The following is a 16,606-nucleotide window of genomic DNA, read 5'->3' as shown; positions in this document are numbered from 1 at the left end:
ATGAAAATGTTGATTGTCTCTATAATTTGTTTTTTTAAACCACTCATTCATTAGGATTAGATTGTTTAGTTTCCAATTAATTTTTGGTTTATATTGCCATGGACTTTGATTACGTATAAGTTTTATTGTATTATGATCCCAGAAGGATGCTTTGTCTTTCTCTACCTTCATGCACTGAATTATGAGGCTTTTATGGCCTAGTACATGGTCAGTTTTTGTACATGTGCCACATACCACTGAGAAAAAGGTGTATTCCTTTCTATTCCCATTCAATTTTCTCCTGAGATCTATCATATCTACCTTATCTAGAGTTTTATTCACCTCCTTAGCTTCTTTCTTTTTTATTTGGAGGTTAGGTTTATCAGGTTCAGAGAGGGTGTCATTGAGGTCCCCCACTGGTATAGTTTTACTGTCTATTTCTTCCTGTAACTCCCTTAAATTCTCTTCTGAGAATATGGATGTTATACCCCCTGGAGCATATATGTATAGTGATAAAATTCTTCTCTGTCTATGGTGCCTTTTATCAGGATACAGTTTCTTTCTGTATCTCTTTTGATTAGGACTATTTCTGCTTTTGTTTTCTGAGATTACGATGTCTACCCCTGTTTTGTTTTGTTTTTTTCCATCAGGTGAAGCACGAAATATTATGCTCCAACCTTTTACCTTTACCCTGTGTCTACGCCCTTGTTTCAAATGTGTTTCTTGTAAACCACATATTGCTGGATTATGGTTTTTAATCCATACTGCTATCCATCGCTGTTTATGGGAAAATTCCTTCCATTCACCTTCACAGCTATGATTATCATCTGGGTCTTTCCCTCCATCCCCTTTCCCCATGTTTGTGCGTTTAGTTCTCCCCTCACCCTTCCCCTCCACATTAGAGTTTTAAGTTTTGACTACCACCTCCCTCAGTTTTCCCTCCCTTCTTTCACCCTCCCTCCCTTTTAATCCACTTTCCCCTTACTACTTATTCCCTTCCTTTTACTTTCCCTTCCATTCCCTTTCCCCGCTTCTTTTCCTACTGCCTATAGAGCTAGTTGTATTTCTATACTAAACTGAGTTTGTTGTTCCCTCCTTGAATCCAATCAAAAGAGAGTAACTCTCAAAGCATGCTCCTCTCTCTCCCCTCTTTCCCTCTACTGTAATATATTTTTGTGCCTCTTCCTGTAATGTAATTCACTATTTTTTACTCCTCCTTTTCACATTTCCCGTTACAATCCCTTTACACTCTTGAGACACATTTCTTGTCATGACATCTTCAGGACAGTCTGGAAATCCCTTATTTAATTGAATGTCCATCTCCTTGCCTGAAATATTATGCTTAACTTTGCTCTGTAATTAATCTTTGGTTGTAGTACCAGCTCCTTTGCCTTGTGGAAAGTCGTATTCCATTTTCTTTCATCTTTTAATGTTGAACTTGCAAGGTCCTGTGTTATCCTGCCTGTAGTTCCTTGATATTTGAATTGTTACTTTCTGGCTGCCTGCACTGTTTTCTCCTTCACTTCATAGTTCTGGTATTTGGCGACAACATTCTTTAGGGATCCCTTTTTCAGGTTGGGATCCCTTTCAGGAGGTGAACAGTGGATTCTTTTGACGACTATTTTGCCCTCTGGATCTAGGGCTTCTGAGCAATTTTCCTTGATTATTTCTTGAAAGATATTGTCCAGGTTCTTTGTTTCACTATGGCTTTCTGGTAGAACAATAATCCTTAGATTTTCTTTCCTGGATCTATTTTCCATGTCAGTTGCTTTTCCAATTAGATATGTTGCATTTTCTTCCATCTTTTCATTCTTTAGATTGTGTTTGACTGATTCATGATATCTCATAGATTGATTAGCTTCTACTTGCCTGATTACATTTTTTATCAAATTGTTTTCTTCAGTTAACTTTTGCATCTCCTTTTCCATCTGTCCAGTTGTTCCTTTTAAGGAGTTATTTTCTCCAGTTAGGTTGCATACTTCCTTTTCCATTTGTCCAATTGTCCCTTTAAATTCTTCTGGGATTTCTTTTTCATATTTTTAAAGTCATTGGTTAGTTTTTTTTTTTTAATTTGGGTTTTAAAATCCTTCCTGAGCTCTTCTGAAAAGGCCCTTTGTGCTTCAGACCAGTTCATGTTTTCTTCTGAATTTTCAGATGGGAGTACAGTCTCAATGTTGACCTCTTTGGTATTCGTGTTTTGGTCCTTGTCCCCTAGAAACATTCTATGGTCTTCTGTTTTCTGCTTTACTTCTTACTAATGATAGCCACCATTTTCCTGGCTTTTATAGTAAATAATTGCATCTGGGGCATAGGGAGGCTCTGTCCGATAGTTCTTGTGCTTAAAACTTGAGACTTTGTGTTTTGTGGCCTCTGGTTCTTTCACCTGGAAGCTAAAATGCCACAACTTACCTGATGCTGAACTGACTGGAGTTTGAAAGCAAGTGAGGTCTTTTTGGTTTTTTTGGGAGTTACCCTGGAGTTAGCTGCATTAAGTGTAGGGGGAGGGATGGTCTGGTCACAGGAGGTATTCTATACTGAGCTAGAGCATAGGCAAGCTCAGTGGTTGGTGATCCTGTCTGCACTAGTGTCTTCTAAATTTCCCTGGGTTGCTGAGTTACTCCTGGGGTCCTGGTTCCGGGCTTCACCTCCTTGAAACTGAGGAATTTCTCCCGGTTTGCTGAGTTGGTGCTTTGTAGGAAAGTTCTGGTCCTTCACTTGCCCTTCAGCCACAGCAAGAGGGACCTTCCTTAGCAATTTTCCTAACCTCATGGGCTAAGAGACTGTTTACCCTTTCTGCTACTCCCACTGTTTCATCTTTCTGCAAGAAGAGATATTCTATGGGCTCTTCAAGGTCAACAAGGGGAGCGAGATAGCAATTACTGATCACTCTGTCATCTTGGCTTCTAGAAACTGAAAAATCATAAAAATTCATTTTCAAAAATAAATTTCAGTATACAGTATAAAATGAAAAACAAGGATCATAGGTGAAACCATAAATCTATTTTATAGATATTTTTGTGATGATTTTATTTGTTTTCATTGTTCTAAAACCATTTCCATATAACTTAGATTTTTCCCCCTCCGTCCCCTCTTTTCCCCCTCCTTCCCCAAAATTGCACACAATTTTATATAGGTTCTACACATACATTCCTATTAAATACATTTTCTCCTTAGTCATGTTGCATAGAAGAATTAAAATGAATGGGATAAATCATAAAACAAACCTACATGCAACACAAAAGAAAATGATCTGCTACATTCTGAGACTGAATTCCTTAGTTCTTTCTGTGGATGTGGAAGGCATTTTGCCTTAAGAGAACACTGGGAATTTTTTAAGTCCTTGCATTGCAATGAAGTTCTAAGTTTACCAGAAAAAATTCTCACACACTGTGGTTGTTGTTGTGTACAAAGTTCTCCTGGTTCTGCTCCTTTTGCTCAACATCAGTTCGTATAAGTCTATCCAGGCCTCTCTGAAGTCTTCTTGCTCATCATTTCTTACAGCACAATAGTGTTCCATTACATTCATTTACCACAATTTATTCAGACATTCCCCAATTGATGGGCATTCCCTTGATTTCCAGTTTTTGACTACCACAAAGAGTGTTGCCATAAATATTTTTGTATATGTGGGACCTTTTCTCATTTTTATGATCTCTTGGGGATATAGTCCTAGATGCAATATTGCTGGGTCAAAGGGTACGTACATTTGTATAACCCTTTGGGCATAGTTCCAAATTACTCTCCACCATGGCTAGATAAGCTCCCTTTTTATAGATTTCTTAAGGAAAACAAGCATAGAATGAATTTAACTTGTTCCTTTCAAAGCTATCCAGTTTGTATTTCCTTTTGAACATCCTTCTGTTCTGTGCATTTAAAAATGGTTGGTTTATCCTCTTTATTCTTTTTTTTTAGATTTTGATTAACTGTATCACTATTTTCTTGACTCTTCCCAAATTCATATTTTCTATCTCCGTTGTGGTTACTATATAAATTATTCTCCTACTTCTACTCACTTCATCCTTAACCAACTTATTCAATATTTTTCAGTTTTTGTCTGAATAAATCCATTTTTAATTCAAAATATTACTCTATAATTTATTACTTGAGGCAGCTACATGGCCCAGTGGTTGGAGTGTCAGAAGTGCCAGGCCTAGGGGCAGAAAGAATTATTTTCCTGAGTTCATATCCAGACTCAGATTCTTGCTATCTCTGTTACTCTGGGCAAACAACCCTGTCTTCTTCAGTTCCTCTTCCCTAAAATGAGCTTAAAAAGGGAATGTCAAAGCACTCCAGTATCTTAAGGACCACTACTTAAACCCAAATCACTCTGACTTTCATTGACTGGCCAGCAAAATCCTAATTGTTCACTGTTTGGCCCTGATTGGCTCAGAATGAATACACACACATACATATATAAAATATACACACATATATTTACTTGTACACATATATTCACACATCTGTGTGTATGTTTGTATATGTGTATACACATATGTATTCATGTGTGTGTGTACACACACACATACATGGGTGTATACACACATGTGTATGGCAATTACTTCGGTTTTGGCCAAAAACCCTGAGGGTCTTCCTATCTCTGATCTATTTTTTTAAAAAGAGGCCATTTTTGTTTCATTTCTTGTTATGCATTAATCACCAAATGGAAATTACCTGAGTCAAACTGAGACTTATTAGAATCCTTAGCTTGAACAGGCCATGGACCTCCACTGCATCCTAGGCCATCCCTATTTGTCCTGATCTATATCTGTCCATTGGACCAAAATTAGAAGTGAAAATGAGGCTGGTAAGTTTGCACAACCACTCCAATCTTAAATCCAATGCATTTGCTTGTCATTCCACCACCTTCCTGATGTCATGGACAACAAAGGACAAACAGCAACAAAATGATCTTGATCAAGTAATTTAACCTCAGTATGCCTCAGTTCCCTCAACTGTAAAATGGGGATACCTACCTGTCATGTTACATGAGGATCAAACAAGATAATATTCACAAGGTGTTTGGCAGAGTTTCTGGCACATAACAAGTGCTTAACAAATTCTAGTTTTCTTCCTTCCTTTTGTTGTACCTTATATAAAACATTTTACCTTTCACTTAGGGGGCTTCTTATATACTGTCCTTTGTGCCTGAAATGCATTGTTTCCTTACTTAGAAATAAAAGAACGAACAAATGAATAAAGAATGAAACTGCCTTTATTAAGTTGTTTTTATGCGTATTTGTGCCCTTAGCTTTGTGCTGAGGTACAGACTAAAAAAAAAAAAAAGAAATGATAAAAGAAAAGAAATGCCTTGCTATAAAGATCAAGTGTACTTGGTGGGGAATAACATGTAAAGTAATTTTCAACCACAGAAGACCTGGAAAAAAGTTTTGTGAGTTTACTTACATAACAGATGTCATGGTTCAACGGGTCTTAAGCCATATAAACAGAAGTTCAAATTTTGCTAACGGGGATGGGGAGAAATACTTCAGGCACAGGAGTAGAGTAGATGAGGCCTGATGATTCTCCATCTCATCGGACGGATTACTTTTTGCTTCTTTGTTTGTTTTTCTACTTAATAGCATTTTTTGTCCCAATTACATTGGAATTAAGTTTGCAACATTCAATTTTATTAGGCGGTTGGGTCCCAATTTTTTTTTCTCCCTCCCTCTCTCCCGTTTAGTCTACCCAAGACAGCAAGCAATTTAATAGAGGCTTTACATGTACAGTTATATTAAATATATTTCTTCATTAGGCATGTTGTGAAAGGAAAATCAGAACAAAAAGGAAAAACCACGAGAAAAGGAAAAAAAATCATTAAAAAGAGAAAATAGTATGCTTTGATCCACATTCAGATTCCATTTTTCTTTTGCTAGATTTGAATAGCGTTTTCTATCATGAGTCTTTTTTAACTGTCTTAGATCATTGCTTTGCCAAGAATAGCTAAGTCTATCAAAGTTGGTCAACTCACAGCTTAGTCATACCAGATCTTAAATTGTATTATAAAGCAGTAACCATCAAAACTACTTGGTACTGGCTAAAGAAATAGAGGGTTAGATCAGTGGAACAGTAGTCAATGTCAATAGTACTCTACTATTTGACAGACCCAAAGACCCCAGCTTCTGGGATATGACCACAGTATTTGACAAAAACTGCTGGGACAACTGGAAAATGGTATGGCAGAAATTGGGCATAGAGAACTTCTTACACAAATACAAAAATAAAATCCAAATGGATATACAATTTATATACAAAGGCTGCTACTATAATCAAATTAGGAGAGCAAGGAATAGTTTATCTGTCAGATTTATGGAGAATGGAGGAATTTATGACCAAAGAAGTGATGGAAAACATTATAAAATGCAAAATGAATATTTTGATTACATGAAATTGAAAAGTTTTTAAACAAACAAAGCCAATGCAACCCAGATAAAAGTGAAGCAGAAAACCTGAAAAGAATTTTTTGCAGCCAGTGTGTGATAAAGGCCTCATTTCTAAAATATATAGAGAACTGAGTCAAATATCCAGGTATACAAGTCATTATCGTTGATAAATGGTCAAAGAATATGAACAGGCAGTTTTCAGAGGAAGAAATTAAAAGTATCTATAATCATAAGTAAGAATGCTCTAAATCATTATTGATTAGAAAGATTGAAATCAATACAGCTCTGAGGTGCTACATGCAACCTATCACATTGGCTAACATGACAAAACAGGAAGGTGATAAATACTGGAGAAGCTGTGGGACAGTTGGAATTCACTGTTGGTGGAGCTGTGAACTGATTCAAATATGGAGAACAATTTGGAGCTCTGCCCAAAGGGCTACAAAAAAAATGCATACACTTTAACCAAGAAATATTGCTTCTAGGACTGTATCCCAAAGAGATCATAAAAATGGGAAAGATCCCTCATGTGCAATAATATTTATGACAGCTCTTTTAGTGGTGGCCAAGAACTGGAAATTGAGGGAAGGCACAGCAATTGAGGAATGACTGAACAAGTTGTGATATATGAATCTAGTGAAATATTATTGTTATAAGAAATGACAAAGAGTTGAACTTCAGAAAAGCCTAGAATGACTTATTTGAACTGATGCTGTGTGAAGTGAACAGAACCAGAACATTGTACTGAATTACTGACTTTCATAGACTTAGCTCTTCTCAGCAATAAAACAATTCCAAAAGACAAATGATGGAAAATCTCATCCACATCGAAAGCACTATGAAGTCTGAATGCAGATCGAAGCATACTATTTGTTCTCTCTTTTCTTGCTTTTTTTCCCCATTCTCATGATTCCTCCCATTCATTCTAATTCTTCTATACAACATGACTAACGTGCAAACATGTTTAATAGGAAAGTGTATGTAGAGCTTGTATTGGATTGCATACTGTCTTGGGAAGGAGACAAGGGAGTGAAATGGAGAAAAATTAAAATATGGAAATGAATGTTAAAAACTAAAAATAAATTGATTAATTTAAGAGAGTTAAAAAAATCGGTCATTATACAATGTTGCTGTTACTAAGTCCTGCTCCTTTCACTCAGCATCAGTTCATGAAGCTTCAGGTTTTTCTGAAATCCACCTGCTTATCATTTATTATAACACAAAAATATTCTATTACATTTATATATCACAACTTGTTCAGCCATTCTACAATTGATTGGAATTTCCTCAGTTTACAATTCTTGGCAATCACAAAAAGAGGTACTATAAATATTTTTGCACATGCGGGTCCTTTTCCCATTCTTATAGTCTTTGGTATACAGACCTAGAAGTGGTATTGCTGGTTCAAATGATATACACAGTTTTGTAGCTTTTTGAGCATAGTTGCAAATTGCTTTGCAGAATCATTGGATCAGTTCATAGCTCCAGCAAAAATGTATTAGTGTTTCAATTTTCCCACATCTCCAAAATTTATCAATTCCGTTTTTGTCATATTAGGCAATCTGATGGGTATGAGTTGGTACCTTAGAATTCTTTTAATTAGCACTTCTCTAATCAATAGTGATTTAGAGCATTATTTTTCATATGACTATAAACAGCTTATCTTCTTCATCTGAAAATTGCCTGGTCAAAAAATTTGACCGTTTATTTATCAATTGGAGAATGACATGTATTCATATAAATCTGATTCAGTCCTCTATACATTTTAGGAATGAGGCAAACCTGAAGTTAAGAACTGCTGGACTAGATGATATGCAGGCCCCCATTCAACTCTACTTCCATTGATTTTGTGCCAATAGCTGATTGACCCAAACAAATTTTTGGGAGCATCTCTAATTTCCCCTCCACATTCATCAAAGCTACTGTTTGGCCACAGCAAGCATGTAATAAATATGTTGATTATTCAAAAACTGAATTAATTAATTCATTGTAAACTGGGATAAAGAATGTTTTCATATTGCTGAAAACTATCATTTAAAAGTATGTATAAATTTATACTTTAAATATTATATATTATTTATATATATTTATGTATTTAAACATATTTGTATTTAACACTTTAGAGAATATCCAAAAGTTAATAGTTTATAGTGTTCTCTCTATAATTTTCATCTTTTCTTCCTATTATAATAGAAGGAAAAGTTTGGATTGCATGAATTTTTAAGTTACATGAAACTACTTCAGGTTTACAATGATGGTCACAAAAAGTACAAGATACAAAATGCTCAATTAAGAAGTTTAATTATCGAGAATCAGTCAACCAAAACCCATATTAAACTTCATGGCATAATAGAAAGGGCCCTGGATTTGAAATCAGAAAACCTCATTTTCAATCTGTACTCTGTCACTTCCTTCCTATCTAATCTTAGGTGAGTCATTTGCCTTTCCTGGATTTCATTGTTGTCATCTGTAAAATAATATATTTAAACTAAATGACCTCTAAATGTTCTGATTCTTGAGTCAAAAGAACTGGGTCTACATCCCACCTCTGTCATTTATAATGTGACTGTGGGCAAATCACTCAAAACTTGTGGTCCTCATTTTCCTCATCTGTAAATTACAATATTGGGCTAGCTGACCTATGATATCCCTTCCATCTCTAGCTACATTATCCCAGGATCTTTCATCCACAGATAATGATTTGTCTGTCTTTACTTAGTACCATAATACTTGAGGTAAAATTATATTCAATAGAATAAGATTTGAGATAAAAATGAGATATAAAATAAAGATTTGAATTATTTTATAGTCCCTTGAGAATATGACCATATTCCTTCTGTATATAACTGACAAAAATACAAAACAAAACAAAAACCAGGCATTATTCAACAAGTTCCTAATTCTTGTACTTCCTATCTTGTACACTATCTCTTATATTTACCTGTTTCTCTCCTCAGACAGGGGTTCCAGTCTGACTCAGACCCCCATTACCTCATACCTATACTATCTCATTCAAATACAATTCAAATACTGTTGCCTCAAATTTTTTTGCACTTCAATTCATCCTCCTTTCAGATGTCAAACTGATCTTGCAAAAGAACAAGTTTATGATGTCCCAGCATCCAGATGGACAAATCCAGTGTCTTCCTATTGCCTCCAATTTCAAATATAAAATCCTCTGTTTGTTTTTTAAAGCCATCCATAACCTAATCCCTTGTTAGATTTGTACTATTCTTCCTTTTTATCACCTAAACCTTACCATGTACTCTATTTCAGATGGCCTCCTTGCTGTTTCGCATGAAACGTGCTATTCACTAACTGAATATTTCAAGAGATATTTCTAGACATTTCATCTCCAGGCTATCCCCTTGCCTTTAGCACTCTCCTTGCTCATCTGTGTCTCCTAATTCACCTGGCTTCTTTTAAGCTTCAGCTAAATTCCCACCTTCAGAAAGAAGACGTCTTTTGATTTCCCATACTAATGCCTTCCCTCTTGATTATTTCCAATGTATCCTTTATATGTGTTTGTACATAGTTGTTGGAATGTTTTCTCTTCTTCTCAACTACAAACTCCTTTAGAACGGGGATTGTCTTTTACCCTTTTTGGATGCCCACTACTTAGCACAGTGCCTGGGACATAGTAGGAACTTAAATGTTTTTTGACTGATATAATGAAGAAAGGATAGAAGATGATATTACATTTAAAAATCTATAGAATATGCATTTAGTCAACTTACAAAGGAACACACAAGACTAAACATGCCTTTATGTAAACTAGGGAAGTTAAAAAAAATCAGCAATATATTTGTTGTTCATGACTAAACTAAAATTAATTTTTATATAAGGATATTTCCTAATTAGTCTGCAGATTTGATTATGTACTAATCAAACAGTCAAGAGTTTTTAATTTATAAAGACAAAATGCTAATAAGCTTCATTTAGGAAAGCAAAATTTTAGAGAGGCCATGTATTTAATGGAAACTAATTTTTAAATGGTAGAAATTGGGTGCCATTAAGAGATCTTAATTAAAACAGTAATGATGAGAATGTTGGCCCTGGTTAAAATGTGGACAAATAAATTGGTGAGCCATCTTAATAACTAAGACTTGGCAGCAAGTGAACTGAGTATCATATTGAGCACTGATTATGAGTACTGAGGATAAAATCTGAGCCCAGATCTTTCAGTTCCAAGATTAAGGTGCTATCCACTCTATGCTTTTCTATTTGAAGTCCTAAATTTCATGACAATAACTAAGTTTACTTCTTGTTCTGATGGGTTTTTTGTTTGTTTGTTTGTTTTTAACCTCCTTCCCTATCCATGTGAGGAATATTTATCTGGACCTTTACTAGAATTAAATGGTAGATATCTCCGAGTGTTACAATTAGCTTATTAGACAAGCAGATGCAGAGATTAAGGACTTTCCTCAAAGGACTGAATATGTGGCAAAATTATTATAATGATTTTTAGAGAAAAAAAAACCTTTCAGGAAAAAGACATACACTTAACAGAGGTTTATAGGGCAGGTTATTTAAAGGTAATGCTTATTTGAACAAGAGTTATGGTTAAAATGATGCATTAAATGTGACAATATTACTAAAATTGAAGACTGGTTGTTGCATCATTTAAACTTCTAAATGCATATTTTAAAGAGCTCAGCAAAATAATTATAAAGCTCATTTGGGAGAACAAACTATAAAATATCAAGGAAAATAATGAAAAAGGTAAGAATGAAAAACAAATAACATTTATAGAACTCAAAATATATTATGAAACAGAAATCAACAGAAATTTTTGATAATTGTTAAAAAATAATATATATATATATATGTGCATATGTGTGTGTGTATATTACATACACACATACACATGGAGGCTAGGATAAGAAATGTTCATAAAATGAGGACTATAGTCTACCTGACAGGGATGTTGTAGTAGTAACTTATACAAAATAATTTGTAAATATTAAAGTTTATGTGTCAATTGTCATTTAATTGGAGATGGAACATAGTAGAGATTAATCGGTGAAAGGACACCTAGATAATACTAGATGGTACAGTAGATAGAAGTCTGGTCTTAGAGACTGAAAGAGAAGTTTCTGAATCCTACTTATGACACTTCCTAACTGCATGGTCTCATGTAAGTTCCTTAACTTTTCTCAGCCTCAGTTTTTCAACTATAAAAAGGGAATAATAAATGAATTCCTCTTCATAGAGTTATGAGAACCAAATCATATTTGAAATATAAAAGGTCCTTAATAATCCTAAAAGAACTACATAAATTTTAGCTATTATTATTGATAGTACTGAAGCAAACCTATATATTTGTCATAATTTGGGTCCCCAGAATTATGATCCAGTTTTCCAAGGCATATGAAATGTGAAGTCTCCTTGTGCTACCCTACTCTTTTCTTTAACCCCAGAAAGAAGAAGCCTAGTGTTGTGAAGCATACAAACATTCCTTTGTCCAGACTTCTAAAGGATGACTAATACAGACCTTTGGAATGTACTAATAAACTTGAGGTCATATTCTCTTTCCCATTACCAACATAATGAGACATATAGTCTCTCCTAATCAAATTAAAATTGCTTTGGGGAGTTTTTAGTCATATTCTCAAATAACTTTATGATTTGAATATGTTTCTGTTTAATTACTTTAGATTATTTTATCAAAAGCATTAATTCATCAGCAAATGCATCCTTGAGGGAACCCACGGCTGTACTTTTTGAAATATGATCCAACTTAACACTCTGATAAACTATCAGTGAAAATCCTCCCCCTTTCTTCTTGATCCAAATAGCCTTTAAAGTGAATTTCTGTTTAGCCCAAATATAAAAAATAATCAATATGTACCATACTTGACTAATTAACATGACTTAAAGAAAAAAGGAAAAAGTAAATTCATTTTTTTAATTACTTGGGAATAAGTAACGGGTAATTTAATTACTTCTTTTTATAGTCTTAACAAGGTCTTAAGAAATCAAGTCATCTTTGCTGCAGTATCACATAAACTCTGATCTCCTTCCATAGGCCAAATTTAGAGTTAGCTTAATTTTACAATTACACATATAATTATAGAATTGCAGAGGTGGAACAGAATCTGGAAATAGCCTAGACTAATCCACACATTTTACAGATGAGGAAATTGAAAATCTCAAGATATGGAATGATTTACTCAAGAATAATAACTAGTTCCTGGCAGAGCTGGAACTATTTATCTTTTTATTTAGGACACACAACAATATGAGATCGTTAAATCTCCACATAAGACACATTATGTTGTATTTAATGATAATACAGTTTTAGACAAAGGATGTAATAGATCTATGGTTACTCATGTGCATTTTAAACTCAATAAAAATTCTTTTTTTTTTCCTTCCTTAAATATATTTCTTTTCTTTGTCCAACAAGTTTCATGTTTCTTTGTCTGTCTACTACTCTTTATCTTCTCTGTGATACTTTTATTCTCTTTACTTCTTCAAGGACTAAAAGACTGAATAAATGAATGAATGAAAGCATGTAAGCCCTTACTGTTTATTCAAGTATTGGGGATGTAAAGATAAAAATAAGACAGTCCTTGCTCTCAAAGAGCTTACATTAGAGTGAGGAAGACAATGAATATATGGGAGTGGTAGTCAGGAAAGAGAGTAAACGAAGTGAAAATCACTGTGTAACTTGTTCTTTTCCATCTTTAAACTGGATTTTTAAGGAAGAAAATAAAAGCATTTTGTTGAATCTGAAATGTATATAAGAATAACTTTGTTCATGCATTCTTTCTTCCCAAACAGTTACAACATTAACACAGTATGTTGAAGTCTATGCTTGGATTTAAGGGACATTATATTGGGTGGGCTGTTATCATCATCATCATCAACATCATCATCATCATCATCGTCACTCTAGGTAGTGCAGTAGGTAGAGTGCTGGGCCTAGAAACAGGAAGACCTGAGTTCAAATATGGCTTCAGAGACTTATGAGCTGGGTGACCCTGGACAAGTCATTTAGTCCTGTTTTTGTCCTTTTCCTCATCTGTAAAATGAGCCAGAGTAAGAAATGGCAAACCACTTCAGTATTTTTGGCCAAGAGACTCCAAATAAGGTAACAAACATTTGGGAATAACTGAAACTACTGGACAACAACAAAATTATTGTTACTATTTTTGTTAATGGAATAATAGGGTTCCTGAATACCAACCATGTTGCTTGTCAGTGAAAAATCACATACTTCTGAAATACTTTTAGTCCTGATCATTCAGCATAATCCAATCTCCTCTCTGCCACAGGTTTACACAGCAAGCATCAGAAGTGAGACTTGAAGGCAGGGCTTGATAATTCTCAGCCCAATTCTTTAACTACTACACAAGCTACCTTCCATATATCTGAAGGGTATTGTGGCTGCTATTGCTTGTTCTTCATTTTCAAAGAGGATCGACGTCATCACAGAGTGATGTCATGATTTCTATGTGAATTGAATTTAAGTGGCAGAGTTGCACAAAATCATTGACTCCTCATTCTCTTACAGAGTCATCAAAGTGCAGTGGCAATAAAAATGTTAGAATGTGCTCCATAGAACCTGCTTCTTCTACCTTCATGATCATTGGAACAAATAGCATTTCCCCATTCCACCAAGGTAAGTCTTGTTCTCATTCATCCGTTCCACCAGGGAAAGTCTTCACGTGCTTGGGATAGACATTCCGAACTCACCAAAACGTTTGAGGTCTGTTAGTTATTCTCAAACTAATTTAGCCCAATTGCAGACATGATTTTACAAGGGGGTGGCTACTGTGGCATGGTAGTCTTTTGGAGCCACAGGTGGGAGTTGAGTTCCTGGAGAACACTAAAGGTGAATGAGCAGCCTGGAAAGGGCTCAGCAAGCCTTGAGACTAGAGGTATTGATTCTCTTTGAACACCACATACACCTCACTTAGGCGTGGTTAGGTGGCAAAATGGACAGTGTGATGAGACTGGAGTCAGGAAGAATCATCATCCTGACCTCAAATCTGGTCTCAAACACTTATTAGCTTTGTTACTCTGGGGAAATCACTTAACCCTGTTGGCCTCAGTGTCTTCATCTGCAAAATTAACTAGAAAAGAAAATGAAAAAACTATTTCACCAAAGGAAGGGTAAAGGTTCAATAAATACTTATTGAACTGAATTTTACTTATATGCATGTCTCATCACATCACTAGACTGTAAATCCTTTTAGGACAAATACTGTATTATTTTTCATTTTTGTATGCCTTGTACCCTCTTAAAGCCTTACAAGAAACTAAATGTCTAATCAAGACTTATTGCACTAAACTGAATGATACTACATTGAAAGTGAATTAAGTTCCAGAGTTTTAAAACATTAACACATATATTTTCTAACTAAATCTTCATACTTACCCTGTGAAGCAATGAAAATATATTATCATTGTACCTCTTTACTAGATTAGAAATTGCAGATCATAGAGGTCAGACGTATATGTTCACTTGGCAACTTTTCTGATTTGTACCTAGTCCTCTCTTCCCTACACTAAGTTTAAGATCATAATATCATTAATGTAGAGCTTGAAAGGATGTTAGGGGCCAACTTCCTTACAAAAGTACAAAGGTACAAAGAAGTTACATGACTGAAAAAGTATCATATAGCTAGTATGCATCTGAGGCATAATTTGAACTCAGGTCTTCTTGAATCTAAACCCAGTGACCTACTGTCCTCTGTCCTGTTTCGATTCCTCTCTCACAATATTTACCTATGTAGAGAGTTGTCAAAAAACAGTTTCAGCATATATTATCTCATCCTATTCTCAGAATAACAGTTTAATGAATAAAGAAAGAAAAAAAGACAAAAAAAGAAAAAAATTAATAAAGAAAAAATTTGACAATTAGGAAGTCCTTAGTCATATTAGATAATAGAGTTTCAGTAGATTAATGGAGATCAGAGTCTTATTGTCAATAAAGAGTGAATAGATGATAAGGCAAAAATGTTAACAGACCAAATATCTGAGAAAGTTGTCAAGGAATAAAAGGATAGAAATAAGACAGTAATTAGAAAGAGTAGACAGGTTCACTGAAAATATTATTTTGCTGAGTTCTGTCTTTCCATTCTGAAACTGCTGTTCTACCTACTTTTAACTCCAATAAATAAGATGTCCCTGACAGGTTAAGTTCATCACTTCTGATTTCATCATCATTCTGCTAATTTAAGCTTTGATTGACACTTCCTTGTTTGGCTTCCTTTCTCTTCTGATGGTAGGCCTAGAGAGTAGAAGCTCCAAACTCCTCCCAATGTCTTCCTTTACAGAGGGTAGAAACTAGGCTTTCCAGTTCATTTCATTCTGCATCTGTGTCTTTGTTGGTTTCAGCTCCACAAAACAAAAATGCTAGGTTCCCCCTGCTGCCTTCTCTGACTTCCTACCTTTGTTGCTAGAGGGATGGGGAGAGAGAGAGAAAATAGATAGAGAGAGACGTTCCTCTTCCCAGAGTCCTCCCTAATAGGCTGATCATTCACCTGGAAGATGATCATCTACATGAGAGACAGTGTAACTTCAGAAAGGACTGAGAAACAGTCAATATGTTGTTTGCTGCCCAAGAAATCCAGGAGATATGCCAGGAGCAGAAGAGAGGTCTGTACACAGCATTCGTAGATCTGCCCAAGGCATTTGATACCATCAGTTGTGAGGGCTTATGGAAAATTATGTAAAAATTTGATTGCCCAGAGAAGTTCATCAATATTGTATGTCAATGGCGTGATGGCATGCTCACCCAGGTTCTAGATAATGGACAATACTCTCATGCTTTCCCAGTCACCAATGGTGTGAAGCAAGGCTGTGTGATTGCTCCCATACTTTTTAGCTTGATGTTTTCAGTCATGTTGCCAAATGCTTTCAATAAGGATGAACATGGCATCAAGGTCAACCACTGGACTAATGGCAAATTCTTAAACTTGAAAAGGCTACAAGCTAAGACCAACGTGGAGGGAGTGTTGCTGCAAGATTTTCTGTTTGTATATGACTGTGCACTCAATGCAGCCTCTGAAGCTGAGATGCAACAAAGTACAAATCAATTCTCTGCTGCTTATGCAAATTTTGGCCTAACAAATAACAACAAGAAAACACAGGTGCTCCATCAGTCAACACCACACCATCCATATATGGAAGTGTAGGTTACAGTAAATGGAGAAGTTCTGAATGCTGTGCATAAGTTCACTTACCTTAGTAACGTACTTTTCAGGGATGTAAACATTGATAATGATGTTGATGTA

At 35.2% G+C, this 16,606-nt stretch overlaps 1 long non-coding RNA gene across 1 annotated transcript in view; it reads left to right on the top strand.

Annotated features, from left to right (window-relative positions):
- LOC140509124 (uncharacterized) overlaps positions 1–16,606 on the top strand; it is a 62,080-nt gene that overhangs the window by 34,384 nt on the left and 11,090 nt on the right. The window contains exon 2 of the long non-coding RNA XR_011968583.1: positions 13,879–13,986. This is a non-coding gene — a long non-coding RNA (uncharacterized lncRNA). The remainder of the gene's footprint in view (positions 1–13,878; positions 13,987–16,606) is intronic.

This window comes from Notamacropus eugenii, chromosome 5 (assembly GCF_028372415.1).
Source record: "Notamacropus eugenii isolate mMacEug1 chromosome 5, mMacEug1.pri_v2, whole genome shotgun sequence".
Taxonomy (NCBI): domain Eukaryota; kingdom Metazoa; phylum Chordata; class Mammalia; order Diprotodontia; family Macropodidae; genus Notamacropus; species Notamacropus eugenii.
The sequence above is the reverse complement of the archived record's forward strand: the minus strand, read 5'-3'. Positions and strand labels throughout refer to the sequence as shown.